Source organism: Schistocerca nitens, chromosome 5 (genome assembly GCF_023898315.1).
Source record: "Schistocerca nitens isolate TAMUIC-IGC-003100 chromosome 5, iqSchNite1.1, whole genome shotgun sequence".
Lineage (NCBI taxonomy): Eukaryota > Metazoa > Arthropoda > Insecta > Orthoptera > Acrididae > Schistocerca > Schistocerca nitens.
Genome location: NC_064618.1, coordinates 261,235,083 through 261,257,110, shown reverse-complemented (window position 1 = coordinate 261,257,110; position 22,028 = coordinate 261,235,083). Strand labels below are relative to the sequence as shown.

The 22,028-nt window shown below is 42.0% G+C and overlaps 1 pseudogene; it reads left to right on the top strand.

Moving 5' to 3' along the window:
* The first annotated feature begins 21,446 nt into the window (after window positions 1-21,446).
* LOC126261019 (5S ribosomal RNA) lies at window positions 21,447-21,564 on the top strand (annotated as a pseudogene).
* Window positions 21,565-22,028: the final 464 nt, after the last annotated feature.

Below are 22,028 nucleotides of genomic sequence, written 5' to 3'. Positions count from 1 at the left end.
ACCAAAATGCATTAACATAGGGGTTCTGCAGGGTAGCATATTAGGATCAGTACTGTTCCTGATATACATCAATGATATTCCCAGTAGTGTTACTCATGGTGAAAAAATTCCTCTTCATTGATGACAAGAATATTATAGTCACTGAGAAACAAGGGAACTCCTTGCTTAGAAAGCAAATGAAACTCTCAAGGAAGTTTATGATTGGTCAATAACAAATAAAGTGACATTGAACATAAAGAAAACTAATGCCGTGAATTTCCATTTGAAGAGGAAAAATGACAATTTTAAATTAAATGTAGATGGCACCTCTATGGACTGTGTAACAAATGCAAAATTTCTAGGAATGAATATTGATTCTCAGTTGACGTGGTGTGAACACACAAAGGTACTTTCAAACAGAATGTCTTCAGCGTATTCTGCCCTTAGAATCCTATCATCAGTGCGTAGCATGCAGTGTCTTTTAGTTACGTATTGTTCATATGTACACTCAGTTGTTAGCTATGACATTCTTTTTTGGGGGAGAAATGCGCAATATATGAACACAATTTTCAAACTCCTGAAAAGAGCCATAAGAATAATAACCAAAACAAATACTAGTCGAGCTCATTGTAAAGATCTGTTCAGAATACTGGGGATTTTAACTGCTCCATGTGAATACATTTACCAGTCAGCTGTACACATCAAAAATAACATTGGTAATTATTGCACAAACAGCTCTGTCCATGACCATGCAACAAGAGATAGACTCTGCTTACATTTGCAAAGAAAAAATAAACATAAAACCCAAAACAGCATTTTCTAGCAAGGAATAAAACTTTACAATAAATTACCAAAAGAGATTAAAGAAACTGCAAAAATACACTTATTTAAAAAGGCAGCCAAAAAGTACCTGTTATGCAATACATTTTATACATTGAAGGATTACTTAGCTAAAACAGAGTAGGTGTTTGATAAAAATGTTATACAAATAAATAATAATAATAATGATTGTCAAATATCCAATATTCTACGGAACACCTTCACTTTGTTTTTTTTTTTATTTTTTTCCTTTCTAGAAATACTTATCTCCAAGCTATGCATAACACATTGCTAACACATCTTCCTCTTTCTGAGCTCAACATCTCACTCATTATGGAGGGATGCTGACTCAGTTATTCACGATAGCAAATGGGAAGTTGCAGTACAGAAAATGGCCCAGATATCACGTGTGTGTGTGTGTGTGTGTGTGTGTGTGTGTGTGTAGTGAGTGAAGTGTTATGAAACAATGTGTGTATAGTGTGTGCAGTGACTTATGGTGAGATATGAGTGAACAATGTGGCATAACATTATTTAATAAGTTATTTGTAAAAAGAGTATTGTATACCAGGAGTGAATCTAATGATTGTCTCTTACTAGAAGCCTATAAATATATGTGTATACGAATTAGCTTCTTTTACACTGATCTTGATTTGTAAATACTTTGACATGTCCTATATCCTTGTAGAAAGAGATCTACGGATGAATAAAGCTCTACTACTACTATTACTACTACTAGTCGGAATTGCTCCTCCTACTATAAGAACATAATCCTCGCCATCAAAATCTTTGCACGAGGCCCCTAGGTTTTCTATACCCTGGCTAAGCTTAGCACTAGGTTTCACAATGCTTGTGACCTGGTACTCGACTCCTAGCCTATCCTGTAGCAACTGGCCTACACCTCTCCCGTGACTGCTACCTAACAGCAGGACTCTTTTCTTTCTGCTTCACTTTATTCCCGACCTAGCGTTACAATTGTTACTACGAGTCTGCTGCACCCTACTTTGCTCAAAAACTGTTTGAGGCTCTTCTAATTCAGGTAGCAAATCAAACTGATTGCTCACTGGAATCTGAAAAGTCATGTCAGAGGTTTTCTCCTTCTGACTACGACTTGTTACCTGTTCCCAGCCGCCCTTTTCTATTTTCCCCCTTCAAACTGTCAAATTCAAAGTACAACATTTCTAGTTCAGCCTGAAGGGCACAAATCTTTATTCCCTGTTCCACGATTTTCTTGTCACGGCTACATAATCTACAACTCCATTGGCGAGCCTCATCTGTATCTGTAACAGCTTCCCCGCTAGAATCTCCCCAGTGAAACACCAACCCACAATCCTGACATTTCACTCCCGTGCTCACTCATCTACGACAACATCCACATTTGTCACACATGACGGCAGATTAAACAATTAAAATTACACTACAAACAAACAACTGAAAAACAAACAATACAAATTACACTACAAATAATTCCCCTACGCCAATTAATAATTAGAAGAAAGTAACTTAGCTTGCGGTGAGCTGAGCAGAGAACTTCTGGACGTCAGGCAAATGTAGAAGCAGGCGAATGTAAACATCTCGAAGTTAATTGCTGGCTTAGGTTATAGTGGCGGAAATCACAAAACGAGTAAGAAACTGAAGAGGCTAGATATTTTCTAACGACAAATTTGAACAGGCGCTATCACTGAATTATGTATAAATACTCTAATGGAAACAGAAACACCACTTAACGACTTTACTGCACAATATGGAAAATTAACTGTACGGAAGAATGGAAACACAGAAAACACGAACCGAACGCAAAACTATACACGTACGACACTCTTCACAATAAATCTACACACACACTACCCGGAAATTATTGAATAATCACATAACTTACTGCGGTCAATAACGAAAACAAACCCACGCCAAAGGCTTGCACTTTAGAACAGTTATCTTTTCACGAAAACTACACAAGCAAAAGCGAAACCTTCAATATACAGATCACAATAGATACTAATTTACGTATTTAAGCTACAATATTGCCTTAATAAATTGTTTTCCCACGAGTGAACACCTATATTTACGAATGCACTGAATAAACACACACGCCTGCTCCAGAGAGCTCAGTAGCTAAACCGCACGAATCCACTTGTGCTTTTGTGTTGCAGAATGAGGATACCGGCCACCCATAACATCACCCTCTCTCCTGCTTCCGTACTGTACAAGACTCTACAGTGGCGACGATGATTCTACACTAGCGTGGTCGGTAGGAGGACACAGTTACACATTGCTCTGCTAGGGTACTCTCTGTGTATTTGTTCTCGCACTTTCCTAAATGATGAGGTAGTGCACCTGCTGGTGGCAATCCAGTGCTACAATGAATCGCTTTACATTTACGAAAACAGTAGCCTGCCCTACCAGCGAGAGTCGGACTGACAAGCCCAACGTGCGACGAGGTACCGGTACGCCATCTGGTGACATGTACAGTTTTTGCCATCCACTTTCGGGGTATTTCCCTACATTTGCTATCCCATGTGTCTTGCATTCAATTATCTGTGTCCGCGTCATCTATGTCGCTTAGAGGTTTTTTAAACGTTAACAAGGATCACCCTGTAGATGAACACACCCCATTAGGCAAGAACGTTTTCTTTAGAGCTTGCTGCTGCAATTGCGTAGCGAGACTTGATGAGTTTTGTTTGTTTACAGACAACTAATATTGTGATTAACTTGTGATACGAGGGTAAGGCTATATTTTTGGTAATAGCGACTAATGTTGGGCTATTATACTGCAGTCACGTTTACTTTGCGCTCGATGCAGGAACGTTTCCTTACAGCAGTTCGACAAGAGCCGCACTATGAAGAGAGAGAGCAAAGGTTTGGGGCTGTTATATGTTCACCCGCAGTACAGTCCAGTGGCGAAGCCACCACCGCGCCAAAGAAATGGAGTAAGCTGCTGTGCGTAGCCTGTGAACCGCACTAGCACTAGTTATTTAGAATTCGAAAAGCCAACATATTTACCGGTGCACACCACAATGCTACACTAATGGCCATTACAATTGCTACATCACAAAGATGATATCCTACAGACGCGAAATTTAACCGACAGGAAGAAGATGCTGTGATATGCAAATGATTAGCTTCTCAGAGCATTCACACACAGTTGGCGCCGGTGGCGACACCTACAACGTGCTGACATCAACAAGTTTCCAACCGATTTCTCATATACAAACAGCAGTTGACCGGCGTTTCCTGGTGAAACGTTGTTGTGATGCCTCGTGTAAGGAGGAGAAATGCGTACCATCACGTTTCCGACTTTGAGAAAGGTCGGATTGCAGCCTATCGCGATTGCGGTTTATAGTATCGCGACATTGCTGCTCGCGTTGGTCGAGATCCAATGACTGTTAGCAGAATATGGAATCGGTGGGTTCAGGAGGGTAATACGGAACGCCGTGCTGGATCCCAACAGCCTCGCATCGAGGTCACAGACATCTTATCCGCATGACTGTAACGGATCGTGCAGCCACGTCTCGATCCCTGAGTCAACAGATGGGGACATTTGCAAGACAACAACCATCTGCACGAACAGTTCGACGACGTTTGCAGTAGCGTGGATTATCAGCTCGGAGACCATGGCTGCGGTTACCCTTGACGCTGCATCACAGACAGAAGCGCCTGCGATGGTGTACCCAACGACGAACCTGGTTGCACGAATGGCAAAACGTCATTTTTTCGGATGAATCCAGTTGCTGTTTACAGCATCATGATGGTCGCATCCGTGTTTGGCGTCATCGCGGTGAACGCACATTGGAAGCGTGTATTCGTCTTCACCATACTCGCGTATCAACCGGCGTGATGGTATGGGGTGCCATTGGTTACACGTCTCGGTCACCTCTTGTTCACACTGACGGCACTTTGAACAGTGGACGTTACATTTCAGATGTGTTACGACCCGTGGCTCTACCCTTCATTCGATCCTTACCAAACTCTACATTTCAGCAGGATAATGCACGACCGCATGTTGCAGGTCCTATACGGGTCTTTCTGGATACAGAAAGTGTTCGACTGCTGCCCTGGCCAGCACATTCTCCAGATCTGTCACCAACTGAAAAGGTCTGATCAATGGTGGCCGAGTAACTGGCTCGTCACAATACGCCAGGCACTACTCTTGGTGAACTGTGGTATCGTGTTGAAACTGCATGGGCAGCTGTACCTGTACACGCCATCCGTTTGACTCAATGCCCAGGCGTATCAAGGCCGTTATTACGGCCAGAGGTGGTTGTTCTGGGTACTGATTTCTCATGATCTATGTACCCAAACTGCGTGAAAATGTAATCACATGTCAGTTCTAGTATAATATATTTGTCCAATGAATACCTGTTTATCATCTGCATTTCTTCTTGGTGTAGCAATTTTAATGGACAGTAGTGTAAATATGAGTTTTACTGGCATCAAAGAGCTGCAGGAGAATTTTGTAATGAATCATTGCGCTTTTTACTCTCCTTTGCGGATGCCTATAAATTCACCCACAGTACATAATATGCTCATGCGTTGTTTAACAGCAAATCGAACAGAGATAACTATTGAAGCATTACTGTAGAACAGAATTCCAGTTAAGGAGAGCCAGAGGAAAAACAATTCGCTGTCAGTCTTGAGGAAGCAAGAAAACAGCTCCCACTAAGCTAATATTTAAACTGGAGCAAATTGTAATTCCCGAATTACTTGGGGAGCCATGTAAGTTCATGACACTGTCCCTGCTTTCATTCGCAGAGCTAATGAAATATCTTCCTTTTTTTATTGTCTGACAGTGTAATTTATCAGCGAAATGAGGCATGACCATTTCACTCGTAGTTTAGTTTACGATTTGCAGTCTATGTAACGCAGTTAGTCGATTAATGAATATTCATTAACGAATAATTTGGGCGGCGGGAGCACTGCGGGCGACACGCTCTGAGGGGTTTTGCCTTGGAACTGATTAAACGTGTTTACTGTAATCGTTTCGCCCGCCGCTTACGGTAAATACTTGACTCTGACTGCGCATCCGCTTTGTTTAAACATTTCACCAGTGAGTAAGCCGGAAACAATCCGAATCCAATTAAAACTTTATTCGTTCTCGGAAAACAAGTAGCGCGCTAGATAATATTTTCGTTGTATATTCAGGACATAATATTTTCTGTAATTTTAAGCGCTTTCCGTTGCAGGATGAGTATATACTGAACTATCTACAAATAAACAGAGATGTCCTTAATGGAACCTAGGTCTACCAGATTAACATCGTAACACATTTTAAGACAGTGCTATCATCCCTGTAGACCAGTGAACTCCTGCGAATCTACACCCTGGAATGGAGGATAGAGTAAAATGAAATGTTCTGAAAGACAAAAACATAAATAATTATATTTCGATTTAACAGAGATTTAAAGATTTAGGAGGCGAGATACAATACGCAGACCGACAACAGTAAGATCAACAGTATGGAAAAGAAAGTATTTGTTAACACTGAATGTAATTTTAAGAGATAGGAAGTCTGTTTTGAATATTTTTGAAGTGTAGATTTGTGTGGCAAACATAGTTGATAAACACTTACGACAAGAAGAGAATAGAAGCTTTCAGGATGTCGTGCTACTGAATAATGCTGAGAATTATGAGTACATCGGATAGTTAACGAAGAAAGGCACAGTATCGAATAGGAGTAAAAACTATGGCATAATTTGACTTTAAGAAGGGACTATTCGAAAGGGCACATTCTGAGACATCAAATATTCGTCAGTTTGGTGATAGAGGCAAATGTGAGGTCTGAAGAAAGAGTGAAACAAAGGCTTGCCTACGGTAAGCATCTTCACACGAATTTGGGTTGCAGTAGCTACACAGAGATGAAGGTGCCTTCAAATGATGCACTGTGGTGGAGAGCACCATTGAATGGGTATTCGAACTATAGACCACAAAAACAAGATTTACTCAAACTAAATTATTACTTTTTAAAAATAATGTCTATTATCAATATTTCGTTAGACTCTGATAGTCCCTAGATCATCTATTTGACATTCTACTGCCAACTGTACAGAGATTTAGAAGCTCTCAAATCATGTACCGTGGTGAGGAGCTGCACTGAACGAGTTTTCGGTGTAAAGACCACAACAACAAGATTCACTCAAAACTAAACTACTGCTGTTTGTAGTAATTCCTGCTATCAGTATTTCGTTAGACCATTAGATCAACCATTTCACATCTTCTGTAGGATAAAGGTCTACTGCAACCTTTCTTTTCACTATAGTCCGACTCTGTCTCCTTCCTGCTGATAATCGCATCCCACATGCCTGATGTGTTCATGATTTCGTCAATTTATTTTAACGTGGTGACTGAAAGCCTTTCCTTCCATCACAGTTGACCCTTAACCCTAAGTGCGAGAGCACAGAGAAAGCCTATAGTATGCTTCCTGACTCGCTATGTGACTGAAAGCATATACAGTGTCTCTCTCGCCAGGCGTATTTTCTCTGGTGTTTCGGAAGGCATTTGAATTTCGTTTTTGCAACATGTAGCTGGAGTCATGCCAAACAAATGATCATCTCGTATTTCATAGGACACCCAGGGTTGATGGAGAGCGCCGCTTTGTTCCCTGTTACAAACAAAATTACTTTTAAAGTGGATTTTACAGAGCGGTGCAAAATTAGTCAGGTGCACCATTTGTTTTTCGATACGTAACAATAAAACTCTAGGAATAGCCTTCCGAAATAGCTTCACAAAAGAAGATGAAATAATATTCCAGAATTCGAATCAAGAACAGCTCCCAACATGTGTAACGTAGAAGTAAATACCCTCGGAGTAGTGAAGTAACTTAAATCGAGTAATAAAAGAAAACCTTCTGGTCCAGACTGTATACGAATGTAGTTCCTTTCAGATTATGCTGATGCATTAGCTCCATACTTAACAATCATATACAACCCAAAGAGTAGAAAGTTGCACAGGTCACACCAGTATTCAAGAAAGGTACTAGGAGTAATCCACTAAATTACAAGCTCATATCATTAAAGTCGGTATGCAGCAGGATTTTGGAACGTATATTGTGTTCGAACAAGTAGAGAGGATATAAAATGTAGACTGGCAATGACAAGGAAAGCGTTTCTGAAGAAGAGAAATTTGTTAACATCGAGTATAGATTTAAGTGTCAGGAAGTCGTTTTTGAAAGTATTTGTATGGAGTGTAGCCATGTGTGGAAGTGAAACATGGACGATAAATAGTTTGGACAAGAAGAGAATAGAAGCTTTCGAAATGTGGTGCTACAGAAGAATGCTGAAGATTAGATGGGTAGATCACATAACTAATGAGGAGGTAGTGAATAGAATTGGGGAGAAGAAGAGTTTGTGGCACAACTTGACTAGAAGAAGGGACCGGTTGGTAGGACATGTTCTGAGGCATCAAGGGATCACAAATTTAGCATTGGAGGGCAGCGTGGAGGGTAAAAATCGTAGAGGGATACCAAGAGATGAATACACTAAGCAGATTGAGAAGGATGTAGGTTGCAGTAAGCACTGGGAGATGAAGAAGCTTGCACAGGATAGAGTAGCATGGAGAGCTGCATCAAACCAGTCTCAGGACTGAAGACCACAACAACAACAATTCCAGACTCAGCAATAAATAAAGATATCATACGTTATTAATTAAGGAATAAACAACTGTGTAATTAATAGTGCTTTCAGCGTGTTACAATTTACCAAATGAGCATAAAATACAGACACAGCAAACAATGTTTTAAAAACAAGCCAATGCGATCCCAGTTAGAATTTTAAGGCAAGTAACCACAGTCACGGCTGAAGTCCTCTAACGCCAAGAACGGCAATTATTAAAAAAAAAATACAAACATACTGTAAAACAGCAATGCAATAGCAAGGTTAATTTAAAAAGACAGGCAACTGATCACCAAACGGGTGACACAAAATGATGGTAAACTTGGTAGCACAACTATTTAAACCTGCTAGAAAGCCAAGAATGCCAATTATATAAAAGTTTAAAAAACATACAGTTAAACAGCAAATACAACAGCAAAGGTTAATTTAAAAGGACAAGCAACTGATTACCAAACAGGTGACACAAAATGATGGTAAACTTGGTAGCACAATCATTTATATCTGCTGTATCGCCAAGAATGGCAATTATACAAAAAATTTTAGAAACATACAATAAAACAGCAAATACAATAATAAAACACGAGGGCCAATCACAGACAGTGCATCAGGAATTGACCTCTGGGTAGATCCGGCAAAAACACTTCCGCGAGCGATGAGATAGGCAGCCACGAGTTGCATTCACTTCACAAGATGGTAACTCAGACTAGTGGCAGTTTAAACGCATGACTAATGATAGTCTTGCTGAGGCTACTTGACGTCCAATAAACCAAATACAAAGACGTTAAAATACGCCAAAGCCGGAACCGACGGTCTGGACTCTCCCCACAGAATACTGTGCTTATAGCACCCAGAACTAGAAAGGAATCACTACTACCAGAGTAGAAGAATCGGAAACCAACATACAATCAAGAAAGCTGTCAAAACTACAAGCCTCACCGAACAGCAACGGCAAGGCGAGGAAACGTACACTGCCGTTACATACACTAATCCCCAGGGCAGGTAACTGGGGCGTTAGTGGCCACGAGGCAAGAAAAATACCGCTGGTTGAACTTAACGAAGAGTAACAAACTGAACGCAATAAATAGTAGTTAGAAGTCGAGGAAAGCTAATCACATCCGCCTTCCCCAAGCACTCCGCTTGCTGCTCTTCGCCTCGGCAACACTATGAACAGCAACACGAACCCAAGTCACTGGAAAATCGCAAGATCTCAAAATGGTGGAGGTTTCTCTATTTGAATGCAAATTCACTCAACTTAAAACTTGCAGGATCCGGTTTACGACGAGATCGTGCACCCTCTTGACCACAAGCCTTTGATCCGGCAGTCCATAAACGCCACCAGCGGTCCCGGCGTGTTCCCGTACTGCGCGGTTCTGGTTCCTCGTGAATCCCCAACCGAACTGCCCACTGACACGACTCGGAAGCACCATGACGTTCCCCAAAGATAGGGCCTCAGTTACTACATATCGATAACCGCCGCTGCTGCCACTAGCGAACAGGCAACGCTTGCGAAACGAAGTGGCTCCAGTTAATATGAGAAGAAGACAAACAATCGCATCCATGTCAAGTAAACTATACGGTTTGGTCTCCAACAAAAGACAGAAACCTACAGCACTAACGCGAGCCACAGCACAGCTCACACAGGACTTGAGAGGAGCATCTGGATTACCAAATTAAAAAATATTGCGTGTCATTTAAAAAAAGGTTAACTGCTTTCCACAGCTTCATAACGAACAAAGTCACAAGAAAGGTAACTACGTTAGTTAACGTCCCCTATTAGGTAAACAGCACTTGCTTGATACCTTTTTTATTTCGATTTTGGGTAAAAAGCTATCTAGGATGTTCAAGGTGAAAGGGACACCCTGTATAGCAGGTCGACTGAGGTACCTGCGACAGAAATGTGCTCAACTTTCCGCGTAACGCCAGTATTGTCTTCGCCGATATGAGTGTTCAGTACATACGTGTCATAGCGTAATACTAAGAAGGCACGCCAATGCCACGATATACGTGGCCTGTGGAAATGCAAACTACTACCAAGTACCGGAGTGAAAATGCCATAGAGAGCAAACGTAGCGATAGCAAGTAACATGAGCTCGAATCAGTACCGTAAACGCCTGCATCGCCTGGCACAACAACATGTAAAATACCCCTTGGAAGTCTGATGGGACAGTTTCTGTTTTCACTGTACATAAATGATTATTAGAATGTGTTGGAAGCTCTTTAAGGCTGTAAGGCTGTTTACAGATGACGCAATTGTCTTAAAAAGGTAGCAACGCCAGGAGACACCAACGATTTGCAGACGGACGGCTGTAAGGCTGTTTACAGATGACGCAATTGTCTTAAAAAGGTAGCAACGCCAGGAGACACCAACGATTTGCAGACGGACCTACAGAGGAGTTACGAATGATGTTCGGAACGGCAGTTGACCCTGAAGGTACATTAATATAACACTTAGTCTATGAAATGCACTACTCTACAACAACACTACTGATGATAAATTTCTGAAATCAGTAACCAAGTAAAATATCTAGGAGTATCCATCCAGAACGACCTTGAGTGGAATGACCACATAAAACAAGTAGTTGCTAAAGCAGAGGCGACAATGACATCAGTCAGAGGAATCTCAAGGAAATGTAGTTCACCCTCCGGTCAATTCTCGAGAACTGTTTATCAATCTGAGAGCCCTACCAGGTAGGACTGATAGATGGAGAAGAGTCAACGAATAACCGCGCGTTTCGTCACAGGATCGGTTAGTCGGCGCGAGAGCGTTACAGAGCTGCTCGACAAAGTCCAGTGGCAAGAGAGGCGTTGTGCACAGAGAGTACTTTTCGGGAAGAGTCGGACAACATGTTACTTTCTCCTACATAGATCCAGCGGATTGACCACAACGAGTAAATTTGAGAAATTAAAGTTAATGCAGAGGATTATCCACAATCATTCTTCCCACGTGCCATTTGCGAATGGAGTAAGGAAGGGCAATCAGTTAGTTGTACTAGAAGTACCCTCCACCATACACCACCAGGCGGCTTGCAGGATATTGATTTAGATGTAACAGAGCTACAAATCAGAGGTCCAGAAAAGCGAAGTAATAGCTGTATTGGAGAATTGGCCTAACGAAGATTTCAGTGGCGAGATACAAACTGCTGATCCACCCCTCTATGGAATGCCTACTTCCTGTAGCGGACCAAAGGTAATCACCATGTGACGTGTGGCCCCTGGAATCGCTGATGTTAAAGAAGGAGTTTTGTAGTGTATAAGTAATATCTTTGCCATTCTGTCTCTATCACTGGAGTGGTATCAAGTTAGAAAAATCACTATGAATGGTAAGATTTCAAACTGGCTAAATTTTCATAATGTTCGATTTTACAAGGAAAACACGAAAACTGAACAAAGAACCTTGACGGGAAGCGACAAACTTGCAAACGCATTTACTGCAAATAAACTTCTTCCTATTATGACCACTGTGTTCCTCGGCTTCTATAATATCACGTTGACAGGAATTACGACGAGCTCGAAAAATTAACACGCAAAAAAAAAAAAGACGAACTAGTTCTTCATTTTCATGCTAGCGGTTGTGAAGACAATGAAGCTGGCAGTGAGATTTCGACTCTTACTATTCTGACGACAGTGCATAAACGGAAGGGCAGTAAATAATATTCTACACTATATTTATTATTCTGTCAGTATTGCAAAATGCATCATTGTATGTGACATTTCTTATCGCTTTTATGAGCTGAACCGGTGTTGATTTGACAGCGTTTATCTGGGTGCTGCAGTATTAGAATATTATAGAACGTCTGTACTTGTCGAATTATTGTTCACAGTCATGTAAAATATTAGTAAGGTCGCTTTCAAACTAGTAAGCTGTAGCTTGTAAGTTCTGCGAGATACACATTGATGAACAGACTTCATGCGTTGAATTATTGCTCCTTCCCTAGCGCGCGGTGACTGTTCGCGGCTGAAATCCCCCTTCCTCCCTTGCGCACTCCACTGCCGTCCCATATGTGCTTCTACGAGCCACGCTACTTCCTGCGCTCACGTCTACAGCAACCGTGCTATCATACACCCAGAAAATAGGGCAGTTCGTTACCTCAGATCGAGTCGTTCCTCGAGATCCCGACTCCAGCGAAGAAGGCCCGGAGTCCAGTGTGGCGACAGCGTGCAGCGACATTGACAAACGACGAGCGACACACACAGGTGGCTCTGGCGTCGCGCGGCCATCGGACGCGCACTGATTTATGGGTGCTTACGCTGTTTAATATCGGCGCTGTTTAATAAATACTGCTGCCAGCTTCTCGGGGTAACGGAGATGGCTTGCTGGGAAATTATTCACTCGATCTCTGCCATGACAGCGCCTGTCTCACTGGATGGCAGATTGGTTTTCCTGCGAATCAGATGAGTTTTTGAACTGTTGTATGACTCGATTTGCAAAACATAAGAGATCCGGTATAGAAATAAAACTTTAACAGAGCTTTGGAGGACTTGCTATGAAATAAAGCACATGGAGCATTCTTGACGAAATTCTAAAACCATTGAGGGAATTTCCAACCAAACTACTATCCACGCTAATGTGCAGGACCTATTAGATTGGAGACATTCCATCAGACTTTCTCATCCAGATAACCTCGAAAGTTAGCAAGGTAATATAAGTGTGAAATGATAATCACCCTAACAGTTCTTGTGTTCAAAGATGCTAACAAGAACAACATACAGGTTGGAACAGAAAATCGTTGTCAAGATTGCTGAAAATCGATTTCTATTTAGAAAAAGGCACGTAGCTGAAGCAAAACTTTAGAGAAATCAGTACCATTTCACAAGATTTGCTGGTTGTGTGAAATAACATTGGAATTAAAGAGCTTAAGAGAGAGAAGCAGTCTTTCGCCCCTGCTATTCAGTTTACACATCGAAGGGACAATGACGGAAATACAGGAAACGTACCTTGGAAGCGAGGTAACACATTACGGACGATGTAAAAAGCGCATGACAAGCAGACCAGCACAGGGGGAGAAAGGTGTGTTCCCGGCAGATCAAATGTAAGAGTACGAAATAGCGGTGCCTGTGATATTAAAAAGTATGACGCAATGTTCCTTTGGACATGGATGCATGGATGCAAGTTTCCCACTCCATGTCTAAGAGGTCTCCCTGAAAGACCGCCCGCCTCTGTGCTCTCTGTAACAAAGCCATTTCTGGGACGGGTGTGACCTCTTACACTGGATATCTTTGGCTGTCATTGCTGACGAATGTTATTGAAAATTAAAACAGTAATACGAAGAAAATCTGGGACTCATTACGTTTTGATGACATGTCAAAGACGCCATGTCTAGAGCTGTTAATAAATGAGGTTTCCTGAAGAACTGGTGACGATAGGATGGGAAACACTGTCAAGAAGAAGTACATGCACGTCCGAAGGAACATTAAGTCGTACTTCTTAATAACACAGGCACTGTTATTTCGTATTTGTTCAGCAATAGCAGCCCATCGACTCTCAATAAGTATGTCTTTCCTGGACAGGAACATACGTAAGTATGAGTAAGTATGACACCATGACAACGCCATATGGAAGTTTTGGTATGGCTGTGATTCGTGCTCCGAGAGTCGAAGCGGTTAAAGCGACCGCTCACGTAAAGCTAAAAATCCGGGTTCGAGTCCCAGTTAGGAAAAAATTTTCACTGTCGTCTTTCTAATATACAGCCAAATGTGGTTCATATTCGCAAAACTGCGAATACTTTTCCTGTATATCCAATAGTATCTAAAATCGGTCTTAATTTGAGGAATAAATTTCAGTGAATTTGTTTTGAAGGACAGCATTCTGTGGAAGAGAATCTTGCACTGCTGGAAACCGTGCAAGAAGAGAATCGAAGAGATGGGGATGTGGTGCTATAGACAAAAGTTGAAAATTTGATGGACTATTTTTTTTATTACAATCTGTCTTTCCAAACATCTCTGTATCCTCTACGGTGGCCGGGAAGTTAGACGCTGACAATCTGACCCCCTTCTTTTCAGTATTTCCAAATACGTTCCTTCATCTGCCGACTGTGCGGAGAACCACCTCATTACGTATCTTATGAGCCCACCTAATTTTCAATATCCTTTCACAGCACTACATCTTAAAAAGTCTCCTTGTTACGGTTCTTCCACAGTCCACGATTCACTATCATAGAATCATTTGGGCAAACTGCACATTCACATTCATTTCTTTGTCAAATTAAGAAACACGTTTCATAATAGAACAGTTCCTTTGGCCAGAAAGGCCTCCTTTGCCTGTGATAGTCTGATTCTTATGTTCTTGCTTCGTTCATCATCTGCTATTTTTATCTCATAGATAACAGAACTCCTTAACTTCATAGCCTCCGTGGTTCTCAGCTTTCTTTTCAAACTTACGGGTAATCTAATTTCTGGCAATCCTCGTTAATTTCTTCTTTCTTCGCTTTACTCTCAGTGTATATTCTATTCTTCGGTTTATGATCACTTTATATTCTACACTCATTAAACTTCATTTCAAACCACCCAGATAACCGCACGCTTTACCACACTGTTTCCGGCACGGCGAGGTGCACCGGCGCGGATCAAATCCACCAGACGGATTAACGACATGCATTAGTAAGCCAACCCATTTCGATGTGTTTTCTTGGCTAAGTGAATACCAAGCTGCTATCCAAATCCCGCCTGAATTACACGATTCGCCAACGTATAGACAACTTTTGCTCACTTTCACATGTATCACACTGCACGCAGAAAGTTGGGGTACACAATTCCGTCACGTGCGGTAAACCGGTGGCGACAGGAGGGGCACGCGGCCACCAACTAAGCATACTAATTGTGTTAGTAACCAAGCAGACCAAGACACGATGCGAGACAAAATCACAAGAAAAAGAAGAAGAAGATTGCGGTTCATTCCATTCAGTTGATCCTGCAGTACATTTTCACCTGCACTGAGGATACCAATATCAACAGCTCACTTTAGCATAGACATATTTTCAGCTTGAATTGTAATGCCGCTCTAGAACCTCTTGAAACACTTAGACTTCGATGATGCAGATATTTCCATACTGGTTGTTCCGCGCGACATTTTTAAACATGGATCTATTCATCACCACTAATTTGGAACCGACTGTATACACATTGCAGTCGAATATCTGCTTTCGGAACCATAATGTAATCCAGCTGGAATCTTACCGTGTCTCCGGTACTTTTCTCAGTGCATCTTCTCCTCTAGTGGTTTTTGGACACTGTGTATACTATTAATCATACTAGCTCAGATTCATTGCAGAACTCAATTAGTGTTTCTCCATTCTGATTTCTAGTGTGAAAAATATATTCTCCCATTACTAATATATCGTTTCAACCCCTCATTATTAGTAGATTGTCATTTCCTTTTATTGAATTTCCCCTTTCTTTATCTTCAAATATTTTCCCATCTCTTAATCATGTCTTTTTGATCTCATTTTTTGTACCCAAACTATTCCTTTTGGCGTTGGTTTTATATCGCTACTGACGACAAAAACCCTATCACAGGACTGTTCTCAGAAACTTGGTCTCTGCTATACCTTTTTATTCGTATCGAATGCTACTCTAATTTCGCCTTTTTCTGCTGTTGTTGATATGCCCCTATATTCATCTGATCAGAAACTCATAACTAGTTTCCATTTAATTTCACTAAATCTAAATTGAGCCTTTGCATTTCCTTTCATACCATGTTTCAAATTCCGTCATTCCACGTTCCAACTCTTGAAATGTTACATTGTCTCTGGTTATTCAATAATTTCTCATGGTTACCTACCCCTTGTCAGTTCAATTCCGCAGATCCGAGTGTGGGACTAAACCGAAACATTTTGTCAATGGAGAGATCATCACGACCATTGTTTTATTCAATTACAGGTCAATTTCCCTGCGGATAATACAGTGTTTCGATTGTTTCCTGCATTCACATGCCGTTTATCGTTGTAATTCTTTCATCTTTTAGGGGTAAGATTTCCGTACCTTAGGTGACAGGTTTTCCTGAAACATCGACCGCTCCTCCACCCTCCCTACCAAAGCCCTACGAGGCTAGCATACAAGTCCCGTTTCAGTAACACGATTCTTAAACATTTAGAAAACTTTCTCTCGTTCTCACACGATTAAAACTACGAGCAGACACTTTGGATAAACATAGCCTGTTCTGGGGAGTGGGTGGGGGTGGGGGCTGGGTATGGGGGTGACGACAGGAAGGGCATCCAGCTACCCCTTTGGCTAATGACAATAAACAGGTTAATAAACATACCCATTCTCAAGCAGTCATTCATGCACAAAGCTAAGATGTCAAGCTTGAGACCGGTATTATCATTTGTCACAGTGAGACTAACATAAAATGAAATGTAATTAAATTAAAGCATAGTTTATTTGTGGAACTTTTGCATGCAATAACAAAAACCTTTTTTAACTGATGTCGTCACGCACCTGCATTGTTATTGCAGCTGTCCGTATCATACAATTTTTAGCCGATTACGGTTTAGTTACCTCCCCTTCAGATGTGCCTAAACATCCATCGAAACAGCACCTATGTCGTATGTTTTTTTAGTGTTGGTGTTTTCCATCTGCGATGGTGCTCTATGACAGCTGAGTTTTATGAAATGATTTTGTTCGCTGTTAAACCGGATGTAAAAATTATGTGCGGGGCACTTGACAGATATGAAAATTGTACATGAGAATAAACTGGGAACATCTTATTCCCTCTACAATTCTTCATAGTATATATGTCACGATGTAGACACACAAACAAAACATACCAATGTATCACAAAAATTTATTTCTTAAAAACGAGCGAGGTGGCGCAGTGGTTAGCACACTGGACTCAGACTCGGGCGGACGACAGTTCAAATCCTTGTCCTCCCATCCTGATTTAGGTTTTCCATGATTTCCCTAAATCGCTTCAGGCAAATGCCGGGATGATTCCTGTCAAAGGGCACAGCCGAGTTTCTTCCCCATCCTTCCCTAAACTGATGGGACCTGTTTGGTCCCCCTCCACCTAAATCAACCAACTAACCATCATTCTTAGAAGACATGTTCTATAAAAAGTAAGGAAATTGTAAAGCAGGGCACGACACGATAAACCCAGCTCTTATACACATCGCCAAATGCAGCATCATCCGAACGACTCAACGGCTCTTAAAAATGAATCACTGTGTCGAACGAGGCATGTTAGTTGTAAGTTTTGGCGAGATATGGTGTACCCTTCAAGTAATACGAAGTACGGATTAAAACATAGCAACACCAACAGTGAACAGTGCCTAAGAATGCAGTGCATGAATCACAGTTCTCAAATACGCAGTAACATGAAATGTATTATACCGAGCCGTTACTACCTGGCAGAAAAAGACGGCCAATGTGGTCGAGCGGTTCTAGGCGCTTCAGCCCGGAACCGCACTGCTGCTGTTACGGTCACAGGTTCGAATCCTGCCTCGGACATGTATGTGTGTGATGTCCTTAGGTTAGTTAGGTTTACGTAGTTCTAAGTGTAGGGGACTGAGGACCTCAGATGTTAAGTCCCATGTTGCTTAGAGCCATTTGAACCATATGGGAGAGAAAAGTACTGCTACAGTTTCTCCAAAGTCTTTATAAACTCGGGGAGGTATATTCCGTCTATGCAACTAATTGAAGGCAGTTTGTTTATTGTCATACGCGTGTCGCTTCATTTATTTGCGAAATATCTTAAGTGGCGATTGCCAGCGCTGTTAGTTCATACCTGTGGTTCTTGATTTCAGGAAGAAATTTCTGAGAATGTAATTTTAGAATAGAGCATTGCGCGTCAGTGAAACAGGGCTGTGGGAAAACTAGAACGTAAAAGAATCAAAGTATTTGAGATTTGGTACTACAGAAAAATTTTGAAGATTAGGTAGACTGTTAAGGTAAGAAATGAGGAGGTTCACGTAGAATCGGAGAGGGAAGGAATATGTGGAAAACACTGATAAGGAGAAGGGACAGGATGACAGGACATCTGTTAAGAGATGAGGGAATAACTTCCATGGTACTAGAGGGATCTGTGGAGGATAAAAACTGTAGATGAAGACAGAAATTGGAATAAGCAAATAATTGAGGACGCAGGTTGCAATTGTTACTCTGAGATAAAAAGGATGGCACAAGAAAGAAAGTGCTTTGGCCATTGTCTCTTAGTTTGCTGGCCAAATAACAACGCTAATTTACAGATTTTTGTGCCTCAGCGTTTCCAGATTTAATTCGCCTACATTCTGACACCGTGCCTTACTTTATCAACTACTGCTTTCCATTCATACCCTTTGGCTTTAATAAATGCAATCCAGTTTCTATAGGAGTGGTAGATAACGTGTTGCTCCCAGTATTTCATCGCTGCTATCTTCAGAATTTCAAAGGGAACATAACATACAGCACGGGTGATAGGAGAATCCAAAAATGGTATAAACTTAGGATATCTTTCTTTTACCTATCTGCTAAGGTCAGTACTGCCTCGTGCGTTCCTACATTTCCCCAGAACCCAAACTGACTTCCCGGAAGACGTCTTCTTCAGTGACAGTTTTCCCATTCTTCTGTAAATAATTCGTGTAAAGTATTTTTCATCCATAACTTTTGACACTCATGATTTGATTGAATTGGCACCTGTCAGGTACCTGCTTTCTTAGGAATTGAAATTATCCCGTTATTCTTGAAGTCCTGAGAGAATTTCGACTCCATCACTTCTCTTACGTACCAGGTGGAATAGTTTTGCCACGGTTGGGTCCCCCAACAATCTTAACAATTCTAAAGAAGTGCCGGCCAAGGTGGTCATGCGGTTCTAGGCGCTCAGTCCGGAACCGCGCGAATGCTACGGTCGCAGGTTCGAATCCTGCCTCGGGCATGGATGTGTGTGATGTCCTTAGGTTGGTTAGGTTTAAGTAGTTCTAAGTTCTAGGGGACTGATGACCACAGATGTTAAGTCCCATAGTGCTCAGAGGCATTTGAACCATTTTCTAAAGAAGTACCTACTCCAGAGCACTGTGTCGAATTCATTTAGTGCTCGGTGAGATTCTTCTCGTAATTTCATATCATCTCATCTTCATTTGCTTCCTCTTCCCTTTCTATAATATTATCGCCAAGTGATAATCATCACAATAAGAATGGGAGCCACTATGGCTCTCATCAGCGAATGTTTATTTTTCCAGAAGTCCTTCATGTAGTTGTACAGTATCTAATAAAAATTATCTGGACACCTTTATGTAAGGCGGAATAGACCAGTATATGTCATGAGTCGCATACCCGCCAGTATAACCGGAGACTTGGAGTACTGTATTGTCAGTAGACAAGCAGTAACTACAGAATGGAGACATCAGTGACATAGAAAGTGGACGTGTCATTGCATATCACCTAAACAAGAAATGTATCAGAGACATTCCAACCAATCCAAACATGCCCAACTGTTGTTTATATTTTTGTGAAGTACAAACATGAAGGAACAACCACAGCTAAACCAAGACAAACGACTTCATGCATTCACGGATAGGGATCGTCGAGCACTGCGAAAGGTGTTGTAATGAAATCAGCGGGAGCAAATCCCCATGACTGGCAAAGTTTTAGAGAAGTTCGAAATATAGTGGCAATCATTAAAACAAAGGCGTTTTTCGTTGCGACGGGATCTTCTCATGAAATTTCAATCACCAGTTTTCTCCTCCGATTGCGAAAACACTCTTTTGCCACCCACCTACATAGGGAGGAATGATCTTCACGATACAATAAGAGAAATCAGGGCTCGCACAGAAATTTTAAGTGCTCGTTTTTCCCGCGTGTCGTTCGAGAGTGGAACGGTAGAGAGAAAGCTTGAAGGTGGTTCATTGTACCCTCTGCCAGGCACTTTATTGTGAATAGCAGAGTAATCAAGTAGATGTAGATGTAGATGTAGATGTAGGAATAACTCGTGAGATCCAAAGTGCTACCAGCAGCCCAGTTAGTACGATAGCTGTGCGTAGGAAGTTGAAAAGAGCGATATACAATTGTTGAGCAGCTCCGCATAAGCCAAACATTTTTGTAGTCCACGTTAAGTGATGCCTGAGTCGCTGTAGATAGCGGATAACTGGAAACGAGTGATTGGGGGTGAAGAAACGCGCTATACACTACGGCAAGCGGATGAACGGCTTTGGGTTTTGTGAATGACTGTAGGATGATGGTGATGATGATGATGTTTGGTTTGTGAGGCGCTCAACTGAGCGGTCATCAACGCCCGTATGAAGTGCCAAATTTACACAGTCCAACTGTTTTCACAGTCCAATCTAGCCACTGTTACGAATGATGATGATGGTGATGATGATGAAATGATGAGGACAACACAAACACCCAGTCCCTGGGCAGAGAAAATCCCTAACCCGGCCTGGAATCGAACCCGGTACCCCATGATGGAGAGGCAGCAACACTAGCTACTAGACCACGAGCTGCGGGCATGACTGGAGGAGCTTCCCTGCCATCATGTACGATATTCACAATAAACTACGTATATCAGCATGTTTTTCGTGGTTAGGGTGGTAGTCCGCTTATTTCACTTATGAAACGCAAAGTGCGGTATGATACGAGCAAAATTTGCAGAGTTGTCAACAGCTTATAGTAGAGGAACAGTTTGGAGACAATGATTGTTTGTATAAGCATAAAACAGACATATGTGAGACAGTGTTTTGTGAACAGTAACATTGCTGAAACGAGCTCACCTGCTCAGAATCCCGACCTGGACTCAGTGGAGCACTTGGACTTTACTTAGAACGTTTATTACAGTCCGCAGCTCGTGGTCGTGCAGTAGCGTTCTCGCTTCCCGCGCCCGGGTTCCCGGGTTCGATTCCCGGCGGGGTCAGGGATTTTCTCTGCCTCGTGATGACTGGGTGTTGTGTGATGTCCTTAGGTTAGTTAGGTTTAAGTAGTTCTAAGTTCTAGGGGACTGATGACCATAGATGTTAAGTCCCATTGTGCTCAGAGCCATTTGAACCATTTTTTAGTTTATTACAAATAACACGTTTCGCCTGGTTAGAGCTTAATCAAATTTGATGTAAAAACAAAAGAAAAACGAAGGCATGTTCATGCAAAGCCAACGGCCTTGCTGCAGTGGTAACACCGGTTCCCGTCAGACCACCGAAGCTAAGCGCTGTCGGGCTAGGCTAGCACTTGGATGGGTGACCATCCGGTCTGCCGAGCGCTGTTGGCAAACGGTGTCCACTCAGCCCTTGTGAGGCAACCTGAGATTCTACTTGATTGAGAAGTAGCGGCTCCGGTCTCGGAAACCGACCTACGGCCGGGAGAGCGGTGTGCTGACCGCATGGCCCTCCATTTCCGCATCCAGTGGCGCCTGTGAGTTGAGACTGACGCGGCGGCCGGTCGGTTCCTTTGGGCCTTCATAGCCTGTGCGGCAGGAGAGAGAGAGAGAGAGAGAGAGATGTTCATACAAAAGTATAATCCTAGGGCATGGTTCTAGCCTAAAAACTTGTTTACACAATTTTTCAGAAAAAAATTATTTACACCATTTTTCAGAAAAGAGGGAGCAAATAAACACTAACGAAAAGCTATCAGAAATATTTCGTATTTATTAAATGTAAGCGTATGCCTAGGGCCCTCCGTCGGGCAGGCCGTTCGCCGGGTGCCGGTCTTTCAATTTGACGCCACTTCGGCGAC